The sequence below is a fragment of the Bubalus kerabau genome, chromosome X, assembly GCF_029407905.1.
Source record: "Bubalus kerabau isolate K-KA32 ecotype Philippines breed swamp buffalo chromosome X, PCC_UOA_SB_1v2, whole genome shotgun sequence".
In the NCBI taxonomy this organism is placed as follows: Eukaryota; Metazoa; Chordata; class Mammalia; order Artiodactyla; family Bovidae; genus Bubalus; species Bubalus kerabau.
Genome location: NC_073647.1, coordinates 26,839,082 through 26,861,060, shown reverse-complemented (window position 1 = coordinate 26,861,060; position 21,979 = coordinate 26,839,082). Strand labels below are relative to the sequence as shown.

Sequence of the window (21,979 nt, the reverse complement as noted above, 5' to 3'; positions counted from 1 at the left end):
CAAATCCCTTCAGTGCCCCTCAACCATTTAGTGCAGACCTAGAGGAAGGAAAGGAAAAGTATCACTTGGAACCACCTCTCTGCACGTCTATTGCAGGCAGTACCCTTTGTGCTGCGGCAACAAACATCCTTCTAATTGTTCTCCAGCATCCAATGTCTCTTCCCTCTGGCCTCTTCTCCCTCCATCCTTTACCCTAAAGCAGTGCCAGGTACGTCCTTCTAAGGCCCTCTTTGAATCACCTTCACCTGTCATGCAGACTCCAGCTGCTAAGGAACTGTCTCCTCTCCTCAGCTCCAAGCTTCCCAAGCTACTGAGCAGCCATGTGCTCCTCTGTTCTCCTTCATGTATACTCATTTCCAGCCAAATTGGAGCCCTCAGTGCTTCCTGATTCCACTGTGACATTTTCTGCCTCTGCTACAGCTGTTTACTTAAATACATTTCTCCATCTCATCATTTCACCTGTCATTTGTCAACGTCATCTACTTTACTAAGCTTTCCTTGACACCCTTCCCCCAGGTGGAAAGCAGTTTTGAACTCTCATAGCCTGGCGATTGAACTTCATCTTGGCTTGAATTCGTGTTGCTTGTGACTTGTCTGTCTCCCTCTGTGTACAGGCAGAGCCTTGAGGGCCAGGCCCTGTGCTGGATTTATTGTCACATTCTGCCCTGGGTCCCTTACAGAGCCCTTGGTAACTATTGGACTTACCCCCCCCCCGCCCCCCCCCCACACTCTGAAAAGCTTGCAAAGCCCCTGATTATTCTGTGGGAGGCAGTGAAAATGGATTTTTCCACTTAATCACATCTTCAGCTTTCTGGTCCACCGATCAGGGAGGTTGTAAGATTTGATTTTTTTTTTTTTTTTTTTTAAGGTTTTGACTAGCTCTAGTATTCTATCATGGGTTTCCCAGATAGCTCAGCTGGTAAAGAATCCGCCTGCAATGCAGGAGACCCCGGTTTGATTCCTGGGTCAGGAAGTTCCCCTGGAGAAGGGATAGGCTACCCACTCCAGTATTCTTGCCTTGGAAATCCCATGGACAGAGGAGCCTGGCGGGCTACAGTCCATGGGGTCGCAAAGAATCAGACATGGCTGAGCAACTAAGCACAGCACACTATTCTATCACCCTGCTTTCCAGGAAGAGTTTGTACAACTGGGTTTTCTTCTTAAGTAGAAACTCTATGACCCAGCTTTCCAAGAAGGGTTTGTATAAGTGGGTTTTCTTATGGTTTCAGATGGTTGCCTCTGGAGCACAGACTTCTGTTAGATTTTGCTGTCATGGATAAGGACAGAGACCAAGGATAGCCTCTGTTTCTTCTGCCTTCTGGGACCCCAATTCTCCCAATATTTCTGATTCCTATCTCTTTTGTGACCCTGGATACCAAGTCAGTGTTTTAGGGTTGTGCAGAATCTGCCTAGTGCAGGTTTAACATTGCGTGTGATGCTTGGTGCATTGTAAGAATGCAGTGAGGACTTGCTGTCCTCATTATCATGATTCATAGTCATTTTCCAATAAGAGAGACTTGAGTTCACATCCTGGTTTTGTCACTTACTGATGATGTGACTAGCAATGTCACTTTCTTGATCTATAGGAACCTCTACTGGGGACTTCTGCAGATGCATTGGTAGTATCAACTAAGTTACCTCATGGTAAACTGCCCAGCATAGTCATGGTACTTGACACATCATAGCTCAAAAGTGTATCTATTGTGATGTTGATGATGAAGATGATGCTGTGCATTATAGTATAGAAGGTTAATAAATTCATCCAAAAGCCGATTTTCCCTGATAGCTCAGTTGGTAAGAATCCACCTGCAGTGCAGGAGACCCTGGTTCGATTCCTGAGTCGGGAAGATTCCCTGGAGAAGGGATAGGCTACCCACTCCAGTATTCTTGGGCTTCCCTTGTGGCTCAGCTGGTTAAGAATCTGCCTGCAATGCGAGAGACCTGGGTTCAATCCTAGGGTTGGGAAGATCCCCTGGAGAAGGGAAAGGCTACCCACTCTAGTATTCTGGCTGGGAGAATTCCATGGACTGTATAGTCCATGGGGTTGCAAAAAGTCAGACATGACTGAGTGACTTTAACCATATTCAGAGAGCTGTGAAAACACCTTATTGATATGGGGACAAAGATGATGTTACTGATATTCATTGAGCACTGTCTCTGCTGTGGGAAGCTTGAAGGACTCCACAGGTATCATTTCATTAAATCCTTAACTACAAGCTTAGGAGATAAGCACTACCATTATCCTTATTTTACAGATGAGGAGCGTAAGCCATATAGAATTTGGGGAATTTACAGAATATCATCCTAGGATTTGAATCCAGATGAAGAAACTATGGTATATAAGATTAGTTAGTGGCAAAATTCAAATTTGTGTCCACATGTTTTGTCTCCAAACACTATTATTTCCATCAGATCATAACCCTTGAATAGCAGTAATTACATGGAGGTCTACATGGACATGAACAGGGCATCTAAAGCGTTGCTTTTGTCCATTCATAAGAGTGTAGTTAGGTACCATATAGTTGTGGCCACAAAGAAGTTCAGATATATAAAAAATTTGGTAATGATGACACTGTTTTTGATTCAATATATTTATTTTACAAAGCTTGAAGGAAGCTTACTATTTTTGTAGTCCAGGAGTTCTCAGCTTTGAATTATTCTTTGCAGTAAATTTTAGAGTGCACTAGCAGGGTCCATGGGCTACCAGCTGCCCTGGATGCCAGCCCTTTCATGAGTGCTTCAGCCACCCGTCCTCATCTGCTCCACTGCCTGACTTCCTCTACAACACACACATACACAAACAGAGTTTATTATCGGGGTTGTATTTTAATCTGGGTACTCCCCACTGGAGTGTGTTCCTCGCATGTGTGTCATACTGTGGGGAAAAAATCACAATCTTCTCATTTTATTCCTGGATTGGAGGCTCTGAGAGGTGACATATCATTTACATTCCTTTTGAAGTTTGCTTTACATCTACTTAGTGGTCAAATTTAATGTTGGGGGTTATTTGTTTTGGGAGTTTTTCAAGTAATACTGAATGAATCCCACTGTGGCTGGCATTGTTGAATCCATTTAGGAAAACTCTGTAGGTTATTCTCTTGCCTCAGAAACCCTACCATGAAGAATTCTCTGCCAGTCCAGTGGTTAGGACACTGTGCTCTCACTGCCGAGGTCCTGGGTTTGATCCTTGGTCCAGGAACTAAAATCCTCTAAGCCTTGGGGTGCAGCCAAGGTAGGGAAAACCCATCATAAAATTGGCTTTCATTTTAAGTTGATTATGTGCACTGATGGGGATGTTAACCAAATAGGATTCCCTTCCTCTTCCTTCCTGCTCCAGTTACTTCTTAACACATCATCATTGGCTCTCTGAGAAACAGGAAAGGAGTTGAGATCTTTTGTCTTTTTGTTTGGAAGTCTAAGGAGTGATACTGAATAAACACACAGGGCTTCACAGGTTGGGTGTGCAGTGGATAGACTGCTGGAAAGTAGGATCCAGATTCAATTCACAACACTGTTTCCAACTGCTCAGAATGCCTGAAGTGTCCAGCAAGTTTTTGGAACCTAACATTTTGCAGCAAAGGGCACTCTTCAGCTCAGACTCCAGTGTTGAATGCAGGTGTTGCAAAACTGCAAATTGGTGACATGTAACTTAACAAAATGCCCAGATCTTTGCTCTCACCATCATGCCAGTGCTTCTTTGATTCCAAGTAGCAGGTCACTGGCAACCATGCAATCCAGCTACAGAGAGACACATTCGAGAAGCATTTGATCATAAGCCTTCTCAGATATTAATCTGTGCAAAATACAAGGAAGATGTAATTTTCTTGGCTCTGGATGGAAAGATTTCTTTATCCTTCAAGTAAACAATCTCGCTGTGATTTGGAGTCAGGGCAGTGTGAGAGGTGCAGACGCAGAAACCGCTATGTTAATGATCGTGTTTTTGAGACCCAGATGAAACCTAGATCTCCAGCATTCCCAGGGATAAAGTCGTAGGGCCAAGAGGGTGTGGCACATTACTGAGTTAATCCACACCCTATCACCTGCTTCTCACAACTGAAATAGAATGAGTTTGCTCAATATAGTTATCAAAACGTATGACCAATATACCAAACACTGAAGGAGTTGGGGTGCAGAAAACAAATTCTGGAAAATGACATGAGGCTGATAATTCGATTAAAGAATAAATATGTATTTTAAAAAAGTATAAAGAGGACCAGGTAATTGAAGGAAGAAAAGACTAGAAGTGGATTATTCTGGACGGAACCCTGGACTAGGACACTTGTGATTTTGTACATTACTTGTGTGTTCCAGTTCTCTCTTTTCTAGCCTCAGTTACCTATTCTGTAAAACAAAGTGGCTGAACTGTCCTTCAGTTCTAATAGTTTATGATTATGGTAACGACATGATGAAAATGGCATATTGGTTCATAATATGCATCTCCTAGAAACAAAGGAAAAACGTTTCTATTAAAATTTTGATTTTGGTGTGCAAACCGTTTATGTATTGAACACACAAAAATTCTAAGAAGTGAATTTTCCACATCCATATTGAAATTACCAATACTCAGTATTCATGGATTAAGTTTTGTTTTTATTTTATTGAAGTGAAATTCACAAAACATACAATTGTTGTTGTTTAATCGCTTAGTCGTGTCTGACTGTTGACACCCCATGGACTATAGCCCTCCAGGCTCCTCTCTCCATGGGATTTCGCAGGCAAGAATACTGGAGTGGGATGCAGTTTCTTTCTCCAGGGTATCTACCCGACCCAGGGATCAAACCTGAGTCTCCTGCATTGACAGGTGGATTCTTTACCACTGAGCTACCAGAGAGGCACCAACATACAAGTAGCCATTTTTAAATGTATACAATCCAGTAGCATTTAGTATACCCGCAATGTTGTGCAACCATTAACTCTTATCTAGTTCCAAACCATGTTCATCACACCAAAAGGAAGCACATTCTCTTCCCCTCTCTTCCCAGAGTAGCATTTTAATTTTAATTAAAATGTACCTTCAAAGCAATTTCAAAGGTGGCTTGATGTTGGGGCAGATGCACTAGGGAAAGCAAGACATATCTCTGCCTTCATCTGTCTCACAGAGGAAGTATGGGGACCACAAGTAGGTGCGTGTCTGATTCCCCGGAGGCCTGGGCCTTCCAGAAACAGGCATATCAGCCTCTGAAACCAAATGATGGATAGTTTGGGAGCCTTATGATTAGGGACCCTATTTGTCATGGTATTGAATAAACACGTTTCTTGTTTAAAAAAAAAAAATTAACAATCCTCCACCCCTGAAAGTTCCAGTAAAAGTCCAAAGAGAAAGTGAAAGTCACCTAAATTCCTATTATGCAGAAAGAACCCTTTTGACGTGTAAAGTCTCTGAGAATTTTTCTAGGCATTGTAACATATGTACCATGTACTTGCAGAGTGAGATCAGGTGGGATACTTATTATTCTTTCATTCCCAAGTTAAAATCTATTTGTTGAAATTCATACAAGATAGGTTTATAATGTATAACTTTGAGCATCTGTTTCTTAGCTCCCCTTTTTTCCCCATTTGACAGCATATTTTGGACGTATTTTTCTGTCCATACATATACTTTTGGAGCATCAATTTCATTGTGACCTGGTAGTTGATTATATGTGTATATTCCAGTCTCAACTAGGCTCCTGTTTTGGACATTTGTCATTTTGGGCATTAGGGCCATTTCCAGGTATCAGCTACTGTAATGATGCTGTGACCTCTACCTGAATTTGTGCCCCCATCAATGACTGGTTCCTTTGGACAAATGTGAGTCCGTGCTGTTTGATGATGACGGGGATGTCATATCCAGAAACAAAGGCTAATGTTTAGTTGCTCACTTTGTAGTCAGCACTTTGGCAAACACACTTTATGGGCTCTTTTTATTTCCCACAGCATGCCCATATCCATGGTTTCATAATATTATCCATGGCTAGTAGCTCGTATTTATTCTTTCTGTTTGTATGGGACACTATACTATGTGCTTGAGTCAGAGATATCTTAGTTGATCTTATTTCTTATGTACTATTATTGTCTCCACTTTAGAGATGGGGAGAGTCAGGAGGCCCAGAGAAATTATGTAGATTGCCCAACGTGTGATAAGTGGTTGGAGCCAAAATTTTATTTTGGTCTTTTGGATTCCAGCTCCAGTACACCATGATGTCTCTTTGAATTATAAGATATTCCAAAGCTATATATGGGCAAGCGATTGAAATTCCACACCAATTAACTTGGAAAGATTCAACAGTAAGGAAACAACATGGTATTCACAGACTGTGTCTCCTCTCTTCCTAGTCTGGGCTGCCTGCCTCTGGGGCTGCCAGTCTCCGGTTGATTTTTCCATGTGGTCCATAAGAACTGTAAGTGTGCTGCCTGCCATGCTGGATCCTTTCCGAAAGTAAGACTAGAGTGGCCTGTTCCAGAGGCAGCTAGGTGTGGTTTCTGAAAGGTCAAAAGGGACCAGGAGCCGAGATTGGGAGAGGTCTCATGAACGTAAACAGTAACTCTGAATTAGGATCTGGGGTCACTTGCTCAAATGAATTCATCATTAAAGAGACAATAAACAGTATTAAAGAAAGGACAAATTGGCTGATCTTCATTGGACTGGCTCATTCTGTGCTGAGGAACAAATGCTAGTTTGTGCTGTTTATTTCTTAGGAAAATGGAGCTGTGAAATGAGACGTAGCATCCCAATCCTCTGGGAGAATGTTTTCCTGGGAAGAAAGCTGGAATCTGTGAAGGTGAAAGTCACTCCATCGTGTCCGACTCTTTGTTACCCCATGGACTATACAGTCCATGGAATTCTCCAGGCCAGAATACTGGAGTGGGTAGCCTTTCCCTTCTCCAGGGTTATCTTCCCAACCCAGGGATTGAACCCAGGTCTCCCACATTGTGGGAGGATTCTTTACTAGCTGAGCCATCAGGGAAGCCCAAGAATACTGGAGTGGGTACCCTGTCCCTTCTCCAGGGGATATTTCTGACCCAGGAATCAAACTGGGGTCTCCTGTATTGCAGGTGGATTCTTTACTAACTGAGCTACCAGAGAAGCCCTTGGGATCTGTGGGAAGGCAGCTAAGGCTCCATTGAAGGAGTTTCTGCCTGTTTTCAGGGACATCTGCTGAAGTTCCAAACTCTGTACTGGTTGGCCTTGGTGCTTGGTGGCTCCACAGACCCATATCATGGAGCCGAGCTGGTGACTGGAAAGATTACGATTTTACAGAGGTCAGAACTGTGAGGGTCCTTGGAGATGCCAACTTCCAGCATTGAATGGTGAGAAAAACCAAAGTTCCCATGAGCAAAGGGACTTGTCCAACTCTCCTAAGCTGGTGACTGCCAGAGTCTAGTAGCACATTTGCAGTCTTCAGGTTAATCACTGACATGATCACTGACATGATTAACATGTTTATCACTGACATGTAAAACTAAATTATTTCTCTACCTTCTCTTTTTTTCCTTCTCCACCTCTTCTAGCTTCTCCACTCCTCTTCCCTGCCTCCAGTGTCCCTTTTGCTTCTTCCACCTCCTCATTCATCTCCATCTCCTCCATCTTCTTAATAACCTCCCTGATGCATATCATGCATGTGCTGTAAGTAACCAGCCCCTTACACCCCTTATCGTCTATGATCCTTCATCCACGTTGGCCACAGTGCCCAGAAACCGAGCATCTTCTGCATAGAAGTTACAAAGCAGAGGCCCCCTCTATGTCCAGGCTGGCTGGCTTCCTGAGCATTGTGCAGATGGCATAGACAAGTAATAGACTTCCTCTCTGGAATACTTTCTGTAGATGTTTGAGGGTTGGACTTCCTTGGCATAGTATCAGGCTCAGTGGCAAGGAAGGAAGGAAGTTAATAAGGCTTCCTGTCATTGGATCTGGATCCTAAATAGACCTTTGCTTGGCAAGCCTACTTCCCATATTGCCTGGATGGCTCTGCTCCGTGGGTAGGGCCTCACTCACTGGCACTCTTTAGCCATGACCAGGTTCAATGCAGGCATCCTTATTCACATGGATGTCCATGACATGCCTCCTCGAAGAGCATCAACTTTTAATAACATGTCCCCCTGGGACAATGGATTCCTATCCTAGGGATTTTGGTGGGGGAAGTGTTCATGGGGGAGAGAGAAGGAGAGAACCCTAAGCATTCAACAGAGAATTTCAAACACAGTGAGAAATTCATGTTTTTCTTTCATTCATTATTTTTTCCCCATTCATTCCACACAGACATATTCATTGAGTGCTTAATATGTGCCTGGCACTCCTTTTGGCCGCAGGATACAACATTTTCCTTAAGGAGCTTATATTCTAATGGGGGTGGTCAGATAGTAAACAAAAAGACCGATAGTATATTATCAAGTAATGACTCTGATATCATAATATGGGGAAGAATAAAGCAGGTGCATTAGCTTCCTAGTGTTGTTGTAAGGTTGTCCTTCAGAGCAGACCCTTCATCCACAGTTAGCAGCAAACAGCCAGAACTGGTGGGTACAGATGCCAGTAGGTGGGTAGATAGGGTGGTGGGAGGATGTGGAATGTCTCCTAATTGCTTCTTTCTCACTGAAATCAGAAGCTAGGTCATCAGCTGAGAGTGAGGAGGAAGAAAGGAGAGTTAGCAGTGTGAGCAGAGAGGAGGCATATGAAAGAATCTAGGGAAAGCAGACAAATGAACAGGGTAGGGGGTGCAATGGAGCAGGACCCTATGGTCCTTGCCCCCCTCCATGTCCTCTACCTGCCTTTTGTCTATGGAAAACTTTAGTCAAAGAATAAGTTTAATCAGAGAAATGAGAAATGCAGGAAAAAAAGGAAAATAGTCAAAAGAAGCCAAGTAATAATAATATAGTTATTAAGCATAGTCAAGGACCTTTAGTTTTTTTCTCAAGGGCTATAGATAATATTCTGAGCCACATCCTGTGAGCTATCTTATAGATACTAAAGCCCCAGGTGGAGAAGTTAACTACATGATAACCAGACTGTACCCATGACATAAGTTGCTAAAATTATGTAAACTGGCCTCAAGAAATGGGAACAAACAGACTCTGGAACTAATGATTAACTGTACCTAAAACAACCAAGGTGATGCTGATCAGGCCACCAATGACCAGTTTGAAGATGACTGTCAGAGCTGACGGTGCTGTTTCTATATGTAGCCCCCTCCTTGTGGCTACAAAAACTCTTGCTCCACTTGTTGCTGGTGCAAAGTTGGGGCTGGCGGGGCGGGGGGTGGGCAGTCAGCCTTTGGACAGATGTCTGCCACCCTCCCCCCTCAGTTGCTGGCATCTGAAATACAGCAAACTTTCCTTTCCACCAACCTGGCCTGTTTTTGGCTTTTGAGCAGCCAGCAGCCGGACCCTACACACTCTTTTGGTAACAGGGGTAGAGTGGGGTGGCAGGCAGCACTGAAGACTCACACTTGAGCTTTGAGGGTATCAATTTAAAGGGGAATGGACAGCATGGCGGATGGTGATCCACCTGCGAGCAGGTGTGGAGTCATTAAAGAGCTGGATTTAATCTGAGTTGGGTGTTGTCAAGGGTGCAGGACAGAGAGGAGCCTGGGTGGGGGGAGATGGAATTGAGGCTGGATACCAACTTCCTCCTGGATTTGTCTCCCTCTGCTTCCTTAATGTTTTTCGTTGCCTTTTCACATCCTCCCTCATTTTGTAACTTGGCAGATAACACTTCTGCACAGGTATGAAATATGTCCTCCCTAGCTACAAATAGATATGGGACAGAGAGAGACAGAGAATGGCAGAGCTCCAGAAGAAGCACAGGTATGCAAGCAAGAGAGACTGGCACTGGGCTTGTTGAATATTTAATTTTAAGAAACTTCATAACAGGTATGTTAGGAAAAAACTCGTTATGATTCTCCTTTTTATGATCTTTTGAGTTAGAAGTCTATTCATTTTGGGCAACATAAAAGCCTTCTGGTCACTTGTTAATAATGATAATAGCAATTACTGACTTTTATTGAGTACTTGCCATGCTGAAGACACTTCACTAAGTGCTTTAGATGCACTGAGTCATTTAATCCTCTCAACAGTCATAGGGTGAAGTACTACTATCCTCGTTTTTAGGTGGCATTAGTTGATTTATCCACTAGGACACAGCTAGCAGCTTCAGACCTGGCTTATGAACCCAGAACTTTGTGATTAAACTGTCCACATTTTTTTTTTTTTTGGTCCATGACTTGCAGGATCTTAGTTCCCTGACAAAGGATAGAACCTGTGCTTCCTGCAGTGAAAGCACGGAGTCCTATCCATTGGACTGTCAGGGAAGTCCCTGTCCACACTCTTAATCCCTTCTGCACTGTGCTTCAATGCATTTGCATGTTGGATTACTTATACATCTCCATTCAGTAGAACTCTTCCATAGCTCACTCCAGGCATGTAATAGTTGCTGGGTAGGGAGAGCATGTGTGTGGGTGGGGAGGGCTTCAGCCCCCAACTCCTCTTGAATAATGGATTTTAAAAGGAGCTAGAGGAGGAATGGCCTTTGTCCAGGAAAGCTGTTCTAGAGTCTTGTGTTCTGGGCTCCTAGTATATATTCTGATGACTTTACTTTTTGTTTGTTTATTCACTAAGTCATGTCTGACTCTTTACTATCCCATGGACTGTAGCTTTCCAGGCTCCTCTGTCCATGGCATTTCCCAGGCAAGAATCCTGGAGTGGGTTGCCATTTCCTTCTCTGGGGGACCTTCCCAACCAAGGGATCGAACATGCATCTCCTGTATTTGCAGGTGGGTTCTTTACCATGGAGCCACCTGAGAAGCCCATTCTGATGACTGGCCTCCTTTATCTCTGAGACTTGGTTACATCTTGTGGTGTTGCTGGCTCAGTGGGTGTCAGGTTTCCATTTTGTTCTTCTCCATGCTATCATCCTGCCCCTGCCCTGGCCCATTTCTCTAAGCTGTTGTTAACTCTGGTGGGAGAGTTTGAGACCTGCTGCTGGCTCCCACCTACCAGTCTTGGCATGACAAATTGCCTTACTATCATACATAATACTGCCATGTAAAACAGAGTAGGCTTTCTGCTCACATACTGCTACCATCGCCTGTATCTGTTTAGACCCAAGCAGCCTATGTATATCATGGACATAAAAGTCATAGAAGAAAAGCATGCTAGGAATCAGTCTTCTATACCAGAGCCAATCAGGATGGATCAGGGAATTCTGTAGATCTCACCTGTTCTAAGCAGCATATTGGCTATGCTTGACTTCAGCTACCACATTTTGCCTGCTATGTACTTACTCTACCCTGGTATGAAATGTATTTTGCAACAGTGCAGAAGAAATATACAAGAATGATTAGATTTGGTACCATTTGTCCATACTCTTGCAGTTATTGTAGTCACTGCTTGAAAAGACGCAAAAAATCCTTTATCCAGTTTTGTTCCTCTATAAAGTTTCATTTAAGTTTTAGCAGGTGTTTTTCTGTGTAAATTGGATCAACTTCCCATGATAGCTCCTGATGGTTAACGTTTTGATGTTCTGTTTGCCCAAGCAGATTGATTTGCCATTATGGGAAAATGTTTGAACTAAAAAAAGTCCTCTAAACTTTGTTCACTAATCTTATCAAAGAAAATAGAAGCAGACCATGTAGACAGAAACCTGCAAATTAAATACCTTTCCAATTCACATGTATTTGATCAGCATTCGTTATGGAACTAGGGAGGTAGTTGCTTCTTGATTCTGCAATAACATTGAGGTTTAGATCACTTCCCACAGTCTTTAAAAATTCAGCTGGGAAAAGAATAGACAATATTAACTGCTAATAACATCTATTCTTTGGTAGTAAGTTAGGATACCTCATAGAACATGTCATTGTCCTTAACAATCCCATCTATCAGGCCTGGTGGACACCATACAATTGTGCCCTCTCTGGAAACAGCCGGGCCAGCCTCGCTGTGTGGTGATGGATTGTTTAGGGTGAGCCAATAGTGGCAGAAGAGTTCAAAAGCTTGTAAAGGTGATTTGTAGCCTTGTGAAGGTCTAATTTCTGCTTGATTCGCAGGGATAGGTTATTTCACATACTGTTATTTGGATTTGGAGAACTGTGCTAATGGCCTGGGCCATTTGGTTTCCTTTTCTTTCTCTTGCATGTTTAAAATTTTTTTTTTTTTTATGTGAACCACTTTTAAAGTCTGGAGAAGGAAATGACAACCCACTCCAGTATTCTTGCCTGGAAAATCACATGGACCGAGGAGCTTGATAGGCTACAGTCCATGGGGTCTCAAAGAGTCGGACACGACTAAGCGACTTCACTTCACTTTTAAAGTCTTTATTGAATTTGTTACAGTATTGCTTGTTTTATGCTTTGATTTCCTGGCTGACAGGCATGTAGGATCTTAGCTCCCTGACCAGGAATCAAATCTGCACCCCTTGCATTGGAAGGCCAAGTCTTAATCACTGCACTACCAGGGAAGTCCCTTCTTTGCATGTTTTTTATCTAGTCATTCCTTGATTACCTGACTATTAACTAGGCATATCAATCAGAGTCATTGTGGAAACTTTAAGAAAAAGAAAGAGAAATGCACAAGCTGCAGCCTTATGGGTGTTGTTCAGGTAGATCAGGTAGATGGAGGCAGTCACATAGACTTTGGTGCTAGTCACGTGCTCTTTGGCAAATCACTTACCCTCTCCAAGTCCCCTCACTTTGTTGTCAAGTGGGTAAAATGTTAGCACTGCCTTCATATGGTTGTTGACAGGGGTGAATGAGTTGATGTACATGGAACAGTATGTAGGTAAAAAATACATCTCCTATTTGAGTGCTTACTGTTACTGACTCATAGGTAGTGATTAGGCATCTCCATTTTAAGAAGTTCACAGGTTATCTGGAGTTCTATCCCCACTGAGAATCTCTCTCCTAAAACGTTCTTAAAATATAGCTTTTAATATGAAAAGTGAAGCATCTGCTTCAAATCTGTTTTAAATGCTGGTTAAGATTCCATGCTTTGATGCCACTTCATAAAGCTATGTATGTATATATGTAGGCATGTGTGTATATATTGAGTATTGATGTTGTTCCTGGTACGGTGCCTAGGTACTAGAGACCCAAAGACCATGAAACATGTTCCCTACTCTTAAGAGTCGAGTCGCCTAATACTGCTTTCTGTTCTGCAGTGAGGTGGCCCAGTATGTCTAAATATAGGAGTAAAAATTCCCCGTGGCATTCAAAGATGGGTTTGATTTCTAAAGGAACCTACACTTCTCCAAACATTATTGTTTTAAACTAACCAGTGAGAAATGTTCCATTGATAATCTTTATTTTAATTCTGTTCCAGTGGCTTTTTAAGTGGAGGTACCATTGGCATTTATTAATACCATATGCCAGGCATTTTTACTGATGCTTTCTTTCCATCCTTGTGACAGTCTATGAAATCATCCTCATGACGTTTTGCTCACAGTCATGTAGCCATAAGTGGTGAAATCAGGATTTTAATCCAGACCTGTCTGACTCTAAGTCACATTTTCTGTCCATCCTTCCTTGATGCACGTAGGAATTAAAGATGGGAGCTAATTACTGAGCACAGTTGAAGGGCCATCTTGGCTAATGTTTGTAAAGAAGGCAAAATAGCTAATTGTGATCAATTCATGTAAGTTCTCAAGGAACATTAGTGGTTGTTGGGCTTAAGATCACTTATAATGTCAAGAATGGGCTGTGTGTTCTCTCAGGTTCTTTTTCCACTGAATGGATCCAACTTTTTTCACAGTTGATCTTAATTATTGAAATGATAAATTGAATGAATCATTGGTGGTTATCAACTGTGTGGTCCTCAATACCATTCATTTATTTAAAAATCCTTCAGCTCAACTAAGTCATCTCCTGGTGACCTCTGCTTGAACCATACAATTGAGATAGTTCACAGTTTACATGCACTTGAATCAAATACTAAAAACAACACAGGCAAAATGATGTGCTTTACATTTTAGTTCTGTATTGTTCTGTAAAAGTGCATATTAAAGCTTCAGAGATGGCTCCTGCTTTTTAAATAAGGATCACCAAGGGGTCTGGCGAGTGGGCAGCTGGATCCTACTAGAAAACAATGCCATCCTTGTTGAATCAATGCACTTGAATTGAAGCTGTGTCCCCAGGGCCAGTCAGCATCACACTGTCCTATCCTTTTGTAGCATAAGAAATCGATTCCCCAGAACAGCTCAGGTGCAGCGGTACAGGAAAAACAATCCTGCCATTCCACACAACCCCACCTCTTCAAATCTGCACATTTCAGAAAGACCATTCTTTCTCCTCTTGCATGTCGTCAAATCAACACCCCTGTGCCAGACATTGTTTTCTTCATGGGCTGAGGTCATCCTCTGATACTTCTGGGCAGACCTCACAAGCACAATTTGTTACAATTTGGTGAGGGCCAAGTGACCTCACCATCTTCCAGGCTTTGAGTTCTCAGAGTTGTCAAAAGATCAGGTCAGGGCCCTGAGGAAAAAATGGGAATTTTTCTCCTCCTGGGTTCCCAGGTGAGATTCAGAGTCCAGATTCTTTTTCACCTCTGAAGTAGTCAGATTGGTGTGCAATCAAACTCATCAATCTCTGTACTTGTCGAAGATGGTGGGTTCTTCCCTTCCCACCATGGTGGGTTCCGTTCCCTTTCCTTTTTTGGTTCTGGTGAACTTGAAAAACAGATTCTGCTTCAGGTAAATAGTTCGGTATCCACATGAGTGCAAATTACGCTTCCATCCCAGTGCATTTATTCCAGTGATTGCACTGATTATGTTTGACCATGTGATAATTAGGCCACATTCAAATCACAAAAGGGCTTCCTTGATAGCACAGTTGGTAAAGAATCCACCTGCAATGTGGGAGACCTGGGTTCGATCCCTGGGTTGGGAAGATCTCCTGGAGAAGGGAAAGGCTACCTACTCCAGTATTCTGGCCTGGGGAATTCCATGGACTATATAGTCCATGGAGTCGCAGAGAGTCGGACACGACTGAGCGACTTTCACTTTCCCTTTCCCTTTCAGATCACAAATCCCCATTCTACACATTTTGGGTTTTCTAATCCAGAATGCACTAATGGCCTATAGAGTGCTTTGGTATTAGGTGACCAGAAAAGTGTAATGTTCTTTCTACTGGGGAGGTGATAATGAAGGATAGTGGGCTGCAGTCCATAGGGTCACAAAAAGCTGGACATGACTTAGTGACTGAACAACAAGAATAACAAAATAATCATCAGAGAGCACTTTTTCTTACGAGGAATGTTTGCTTGTCATTATAGATTCAAGCTATGTAAATGAAGGTATTGGGTTGGCCAAACTGTTTTTTCCATAACATCTTATGGAAAAATGTGAAAGAGTTTTTTGGCTGACCTTATAACTGGAGAGATATATACATACCATTTGCTGTTGTTTTGGGATAGGTAATTTAATATTCAGATATGTACAGGTTTAACATGAAGTTATCCATTACAAATTCATTGGGACATTTGCCAGAAGAGAAAGTCAGATTCAGCCTATGGCCAAATTGAGACCCTTTTCTTTCTCATCCATTCTCTCTGATTTCAGTTCTTTCTTCCGTTTAATCATATGAGCACCTCAATCAACTCTGAGCCAGGTGAAGAGTGTGCAGTCAAACATGTTGACTGAGGAATGGACTGGGCAAATGTTACCTTCCCTGTAATGGACCTGTGGGCATTTAAAAAGAGGACTGCATGGAGAGAGCGATCCTTAATGGGAAGTAACAATGTCCTGATGATGGCTTTTGAGGTACTAGCAGGTAACTGCTGCTTCTGCCCCTGATGAAGGCTGTCCCTAGACAAGGAGTAATTGCCAGTGAGTGACTAGGTGAAACTGGGAATAGCGCCCCTTGAGCTACCAGTGGAATTAGGCAGTGTCTGTTGGAAGAGGGCCACTGTTCTGACAGGTGGGGGCAGAGGAACAGAGGAGTAAGGCCGAGTGGGAAGGTAAAGTCTGGGGAACAGGAGGGATTTAGGAGAGATTGAATCCAAGTCCTGTATCTACTTCCTCCATCTAACAGATGGCAGTAGTGATGCTCTTGGAGCTTCCCATCTAGTCAAGAAGACAGACCTCATTCAGATGCTTCATGCATTCACCAAAGAGGTATTGAACTTACTACGTAACAAACATGGTGGGTGCTATGAAGAAAAAGTACATGTTTTGAGAGACCTGACCTCACCTGGAGTGTTGGTGAACTTCACTGATGGAATTTCACGACCCAAAGAAGTGAGACTTGAGGTGAGATATCAGAAATGAATATAAAGAATGAAGAGCTATCTAGGGAAGGGTGTGTAAAAGGAACCTTCCCCAAAGAGGGATGAGCAGGTATAAGGAGATAATCCAGTAGGTTCTAGTACATTACCTGAAGGCCAGCATGTCTGAAGCAGAGCACATTGATGGAGGGAGTGAGTAAAGCTGAGGCTGAAGAGATAGGAAGGGGGCAGCCCCTTCCAGGCCTACCTGTTCATGGTAAAAAAAAGAAAGTGTTGAAACATTTTTGTAATAACAATGTTAAGCCATTAGCAGGTTTTCAGTAAGATAATGTTTTAATTAGTTGACTCCAGCTATAAGGAGGTGAAGAATGGATCAAAGCAGGAGCCCCACTGGAGGTAGTGGGAGTCTTTAGGAGGCTGCTGCAGTGGACTAGACCAGGCACAGCTGTGACTTAGACTAGAATGGAAGCAGTGGAAGAGAAAAATGGATGTACTGTGTGACCTTGGGCAGGTCTTCACCTCTCTAAACCTAAACAGGCTTATTTTCCTTCAGGTTGGGCCTGTCATATCTAGTGATTTAAGAGCGCGCTTTGCTAACTCACATCATCTGCCTGCTATAACCTCTTTTGAGATGGCAACTATTCAACAAAACATTCGTCCACATTTGATATCTGAGGGAAAGACAGAGCTAGCTTTGAATTCTTTAGAATTGTATTTATTGCAATTCCTTAAGGTTGGTGGGCTGGATGAGTTGTACATTTTGATGATACAGGTGACTTTTAAATGAATGAAGAAACACTGCCACACCTGTTATTCCTCTGATCCTAAAGTACTGAACAAAAGGACTAACACATGTCTTCCCTGTATTCAGCAGTTATTAAATACAACTACACTTATTTAGGAAACTGATAACAGTAGAGAAATGTAGTGTCAGCTATCTGGAAAAGAGACAGTCCAAGGACTACCTTTTGTTCTTAGAGTTAAAAACACTTCCAAACAAAACTAAAAAGAAAATGCCTTTCAGGGTTATGATATCTTTCCTCCAAGCTTTTGAAACTTGGCAAACATTTCTTGCCAGCTCATCACACTAAGCGCTGATGTAAACTTACACAAAACTTACACAAGCTTCATTCAGTAGGGAACAAATCAGTCTGTGAGTAAAGTTTTGATTCTAGGTGTTCCAGCAACATTCCTGGTGAGAGTAGGAAAACATCGAAACTAGATGCCTAAACCTTTCAAATGGCTTGGTTCCATGTGATTGACCTTTGTTGTAGCTAAGGTTCTCTGGACAGTACTTTGTCCTAGACATCTTTGGTGATGGCAATGATGGGGAGCTAGCAAGTGAACAGGAGATGGCAAGAGTGAACATTGACATTTTAGGAATCAGTAAACTAAAATAGACTGGAATGGTCGAGTTTTTTTCAGATGACCATTGTATCTACTACTGTGGGCAAGAATCCCTTAGAAGAAATGGAGTAGCCCTCATAGTCAACAAGAGTCCAAAATGCAGTACTTGGGTGCAATCTCAAAACAACAGAACGAGCTCTGTTTGTTTCCAAGGCAAACCATTCAATATCACAGTAATCCAAGTCTATGCCCCAGCCACTAATGCCGAAGAAGCTGAAGTTGAAGGGTTCTATGAAGACCTATAAGACCTTCTAGAACTAACACCCCCCCAAAGATGTCCTTTTCATCATAGAGGACTGGCATGCAAAAGTAGGAAGTCAAGAAATACCTGGAGTAAAAGGCAAGTTTGGCCTCGGAGTACAAAATGAAGCAGGGCAAAGGCTAACAGAGCTTTGCCAAGAGAATGCACTGGTAATAGCAAACACTGTCTTCCATCAACACAAGAGATGACTCTACACATGGACATCACCAGATGGTCAATACCGAAATTAGATTGATTATATTCTTTGTAGCCAAAGATGGAGAAGCTCTATATAATCAGCAAAAACAAGACCAGGAGCTGACTATGGCTCAGAATATGAACTTCTTATTGTAAACTTCAGACTTAAGTTGAAGAAAGTAGGGAAAACCACTAGACCATTTGGGTATGACCTAAATCAAATCCCTTACGATTATACAGTGGAAGTGACAAATGGATTCAAGGGATTAGATCTGATAGTGTGCCATTGTACAGGAAACACTGTACAGGAGGCAGTGATTAAGACTATCCCCCCCAAAAAGAAATGCAAAAAGGCAAAATGACTGTCTGAGGAGGCCTTAGAAATAGCTGAGAAAAGAAGAGAATCTAAAGGCAAAGGAGAAAAGGAAAGATGTACCCATGCGAATGCAGAGTTCCAAAGAATAGCAAGGAGAGATAAGAAAGCCGTCTCCAGCGGTCAGTGCAAAGAAATAGAGAACAACAGAAGGGGAAAGACTAGAGATTTCTTCAAGATGTCCATATGGTTTTCAAGTCAGGAGCAAGACTGACAAGGATATCTGTAGTCACTGTTTTTATTCAGCTTTATAAATGAGATCCTAACCATCTCCTTGGGAAAAGAAAAATATAAGGGTTGAAAACATTTTTATTTTCACAGATGGGATGATTGTCTACACAGATAATGTACTAAAATATGTAGACAAATGAGTATAACTAATATAAGGTTTCACAAGCTTTCTGGGTATAGGCTCAATATATAAAAAGTAATAGTGATCCTGTTCAACAGGAAGAATCAAGGAGAAAACGTTCTAAAGACAAATTCTGACAACTAACATGGCACCCAATATTGGTATCTCTTTTCCCATGTTTCACTTGTTTCAGGTCCTATGTTGTTTTTGTAAGGTTTGCCCCTCTGCCCTCAGTATGTTTGGATCAAGAAGTTTGTTCTTCCTTTCTTCTAGGCCCTCTAAAAAGAAATTAACTAATTTAGACCAAAGAACAAGTGAAGAGGAGACAGGATCATTGGGAAGAATTTAGAGAATATTCCTATCCAGTGGTTTCTCTTACAGGTCCATAGTGACTTTGCTATAGCTACTGCTTCTGCACCAGCTTATTCAAAATTCAGTTTGTTCCTATCTCTAAGTAAAGGACTTGACAGCTCATTAGAGAATGTACTCCCTCAACTTGAGTGTATTCAAGCAAGAAATCTATCAAGTTACTTTCAATTTTTATTACTACAATGGACTACTACTCACCATATAAACCAAAATAATGTCATTTGCAATAACATGGATGCAACTAGAGATTATCATACGAAGTGAACTGAGTCAGAAAGAGAAAGACATACCATGTGATGTCACTTATATGTGGAATGTAGAGTATGACACAGGTGAACCTATCTATAAAACAGGAACAGACTCAAGGACATAGAGATCAGACTTGAGGTTGCCAAGGAGGAGGAGGGGAGAAGGATGGACTTGGCATTTGTGGTTGGTAAGTATACACTATTACATGTAGAAGTGGTAAATAAGAAGATTCTGCTGTATAGTACAGAGAACTTCATCCATTCTCCTGAGATAAATCATAATGGAAAAGAATATTTTAAATATATATATATATATTTATGTAAAACTGAGTTACTTTGCTGTACAGCAGAGATTGGCTCAACATTGTAAATCAATTCGACTTCAATTTTTAAAAAAGAAGAAACGCTTCATATATATAAAAGAACCCAGATAAAGTATGTTTGCCTGTGTATGTGTGTGTATGCTCTCTAAACTAACAATCCTCTAAGGACAAAAAAACCATGACTTTGAACAAGTATATACCTTAAATGAAAATAAAGGACCAAAACATATTCTAAAGAATAAGAAGAAAAAGCTTTGTATTTATAACTACTATAATGGAGTGAGTCCCTGGTAGGAAAAGTGGAAGCTTTCATAGGAAAAAATATCATTTCTGAAACATGGAAACACTGTCACACTAACTAAAACACAGTCTCTGAACATAATAGGAATTATCCCACTTTGTTTAATGAAAGGACAAAATTGACTCTATTTTAGTGAGCTCAGAGTGTCAGCTACTTTCAAGCACACAAGCTCTGTTTCCTTAGTTATTTATGTAATTTATGAATAAATACTAGAATTAGAGTTTATTTGCAAGGTAAATTGCAAAATTGGAATGGAAAAAAATTCCATTCACATAGTAGCAAAACCCATAATAAATTTGGAGCTGTACCTAACAAAATGTATGTCTTTTAAGGAAATATTATGAACTTTTATTGAATTCCATAAACAATTAACAAAATTTAAATAATAGAAGATATATACCTTTTAAATTGTTTGGAAGATTCAATATCATACATAAATCAATTCTCCACAAATTAACTTGCAGTTCAGTGCAATTTCAATCAAACTCTCCAACAGTTTTTTTTCCCTAGAACTTTGCAAACTTGCCCTAAAATCTATGTGGAAAGAGGGTAAAGATTAGTCAAGAGTCTGTACAGAAGAAAAACAATATGAGACTAGCTCTATAAGATATTAAGAATTGTTATTCACTTATATTAACAAAAATGTGATATTAGTACAAGGACAGACAAGTGTACCAATAGAACAAAATTGAAATTCCAGAAGCAAACTCATACATATATGAGGACTTGGTTTATGACAGAGGAGACATGACAAACCAATAGAATAGTCCTGGGAAAATTGGCTATGTAGATGGTAAAAAAAAATTCCTACCCTATACTACACAGAAATGTAAACTCAAGATGGATTTAAGATATAAAAGTTAAAAGCAAGAATTATTTGATCCTGAAAACGACAAAGACTACCTTAATGATCTCAAAGTAGGGAAAGGTTTCTTAAAAACACAAAATGGAAACTATACAAGATAGATACCTTTGCCTTCATTAAAAGTAAAGACTAGTTGATGAGGTATGTACCACAAAGAAAATTTTAAATAATGAGCCACAGGTTGGTGGGAACTATTTTTAGCTCTTATAAATAAGGAAGGATTAACATCTAGAAGGAGAGGGGACATTAATATCTAGAGGAGAAGGGGACGCCACATGGTGAGATGGATGGCATCACCAACTCGATGGACATGAGTTTGAGTGAGCTCCGGAGTTGATGATGGGCAGGAAACCCTGGTGTGCTGCAGTCCATGGGGTCACAATGAGTCGGACACGACTGAGCAATGGAACGGAATATTTAGAAGCTGTACTCTAAAAATCATTATGAGAAAGACAGATATTCATTAGAAAACGTACAAAGGATATGACCAGGCATTTTACAGAGGGATAACCTGATTCAACTGTGGTAGTGGTGGTTTAGTTGCTCAGTCGTGTCTGCCTTTTGCGACCCCGCAGGCGGTAGCACCCCTGGCTCCTCTATGTGATTTCCGAACCAAGAATACTGGAGTGGCGCTCATCTTGCCGCCCAGCAATCTGGGCCTGCACGAGGAGCCTGCCAGGACACATTATACGTGCCCACGCCGTAAGTCCTGACACTCTACGTTGCCACCGCCGCAGCTTCCACTTCCGGGCGTCGAGACCACCATCTTGCTTTTATGGAAGCAGCAGGAGTCCAGACGCGAAAGTTCCGAGCTGGGAGTCTCAGTGAGTGCAGCCACAGCCATGCCGTCTTTGCCACTGCGCCTCGCTGTGGTATGCTGAAGCAACCAGAACTGGAGCATGGAGGCACACAACATCCTCGGCAAACGAGGATTCAGCATCCGGTCCTTTGGAACAGGAACAAATGTGAAGCTTCCAGGACCAGCATGCAACAGGCCAAACGTTTATGATTTCAGAGCCATGTATGACGAGATGTACAAAGACCTCCTTAGGAAAGACAAAGAACTCTAAATGCAGAATGGCGTTTTACAGATGCTGGAAAGAAATATGGA

The 21,979-nt window shown here is 41.7% G+C and overlaps 1 protein-coding gene and 1 pseudogene across 3 annotated transcripts in view; both read left to right on the top strand.

The window, feature by feature from the left end:
* FGF13 (fibroblast growth factor 13) overlaps window positions 1–21,979 on the top strand; it is a 574,996-nt gene that overhangs the window by 131,910 nt on the left and 421,107 nt on the right. The window lies entirely within an intron of this gene.
* LOC129639777 (RNA polymerase II subunit A C-terminal domain phosphatase SSU72-like) overlaps window positions 884–21,979 on the top strand; it is a 31,394-nt pseudogene continuing 10,298 nt past the window's right edge.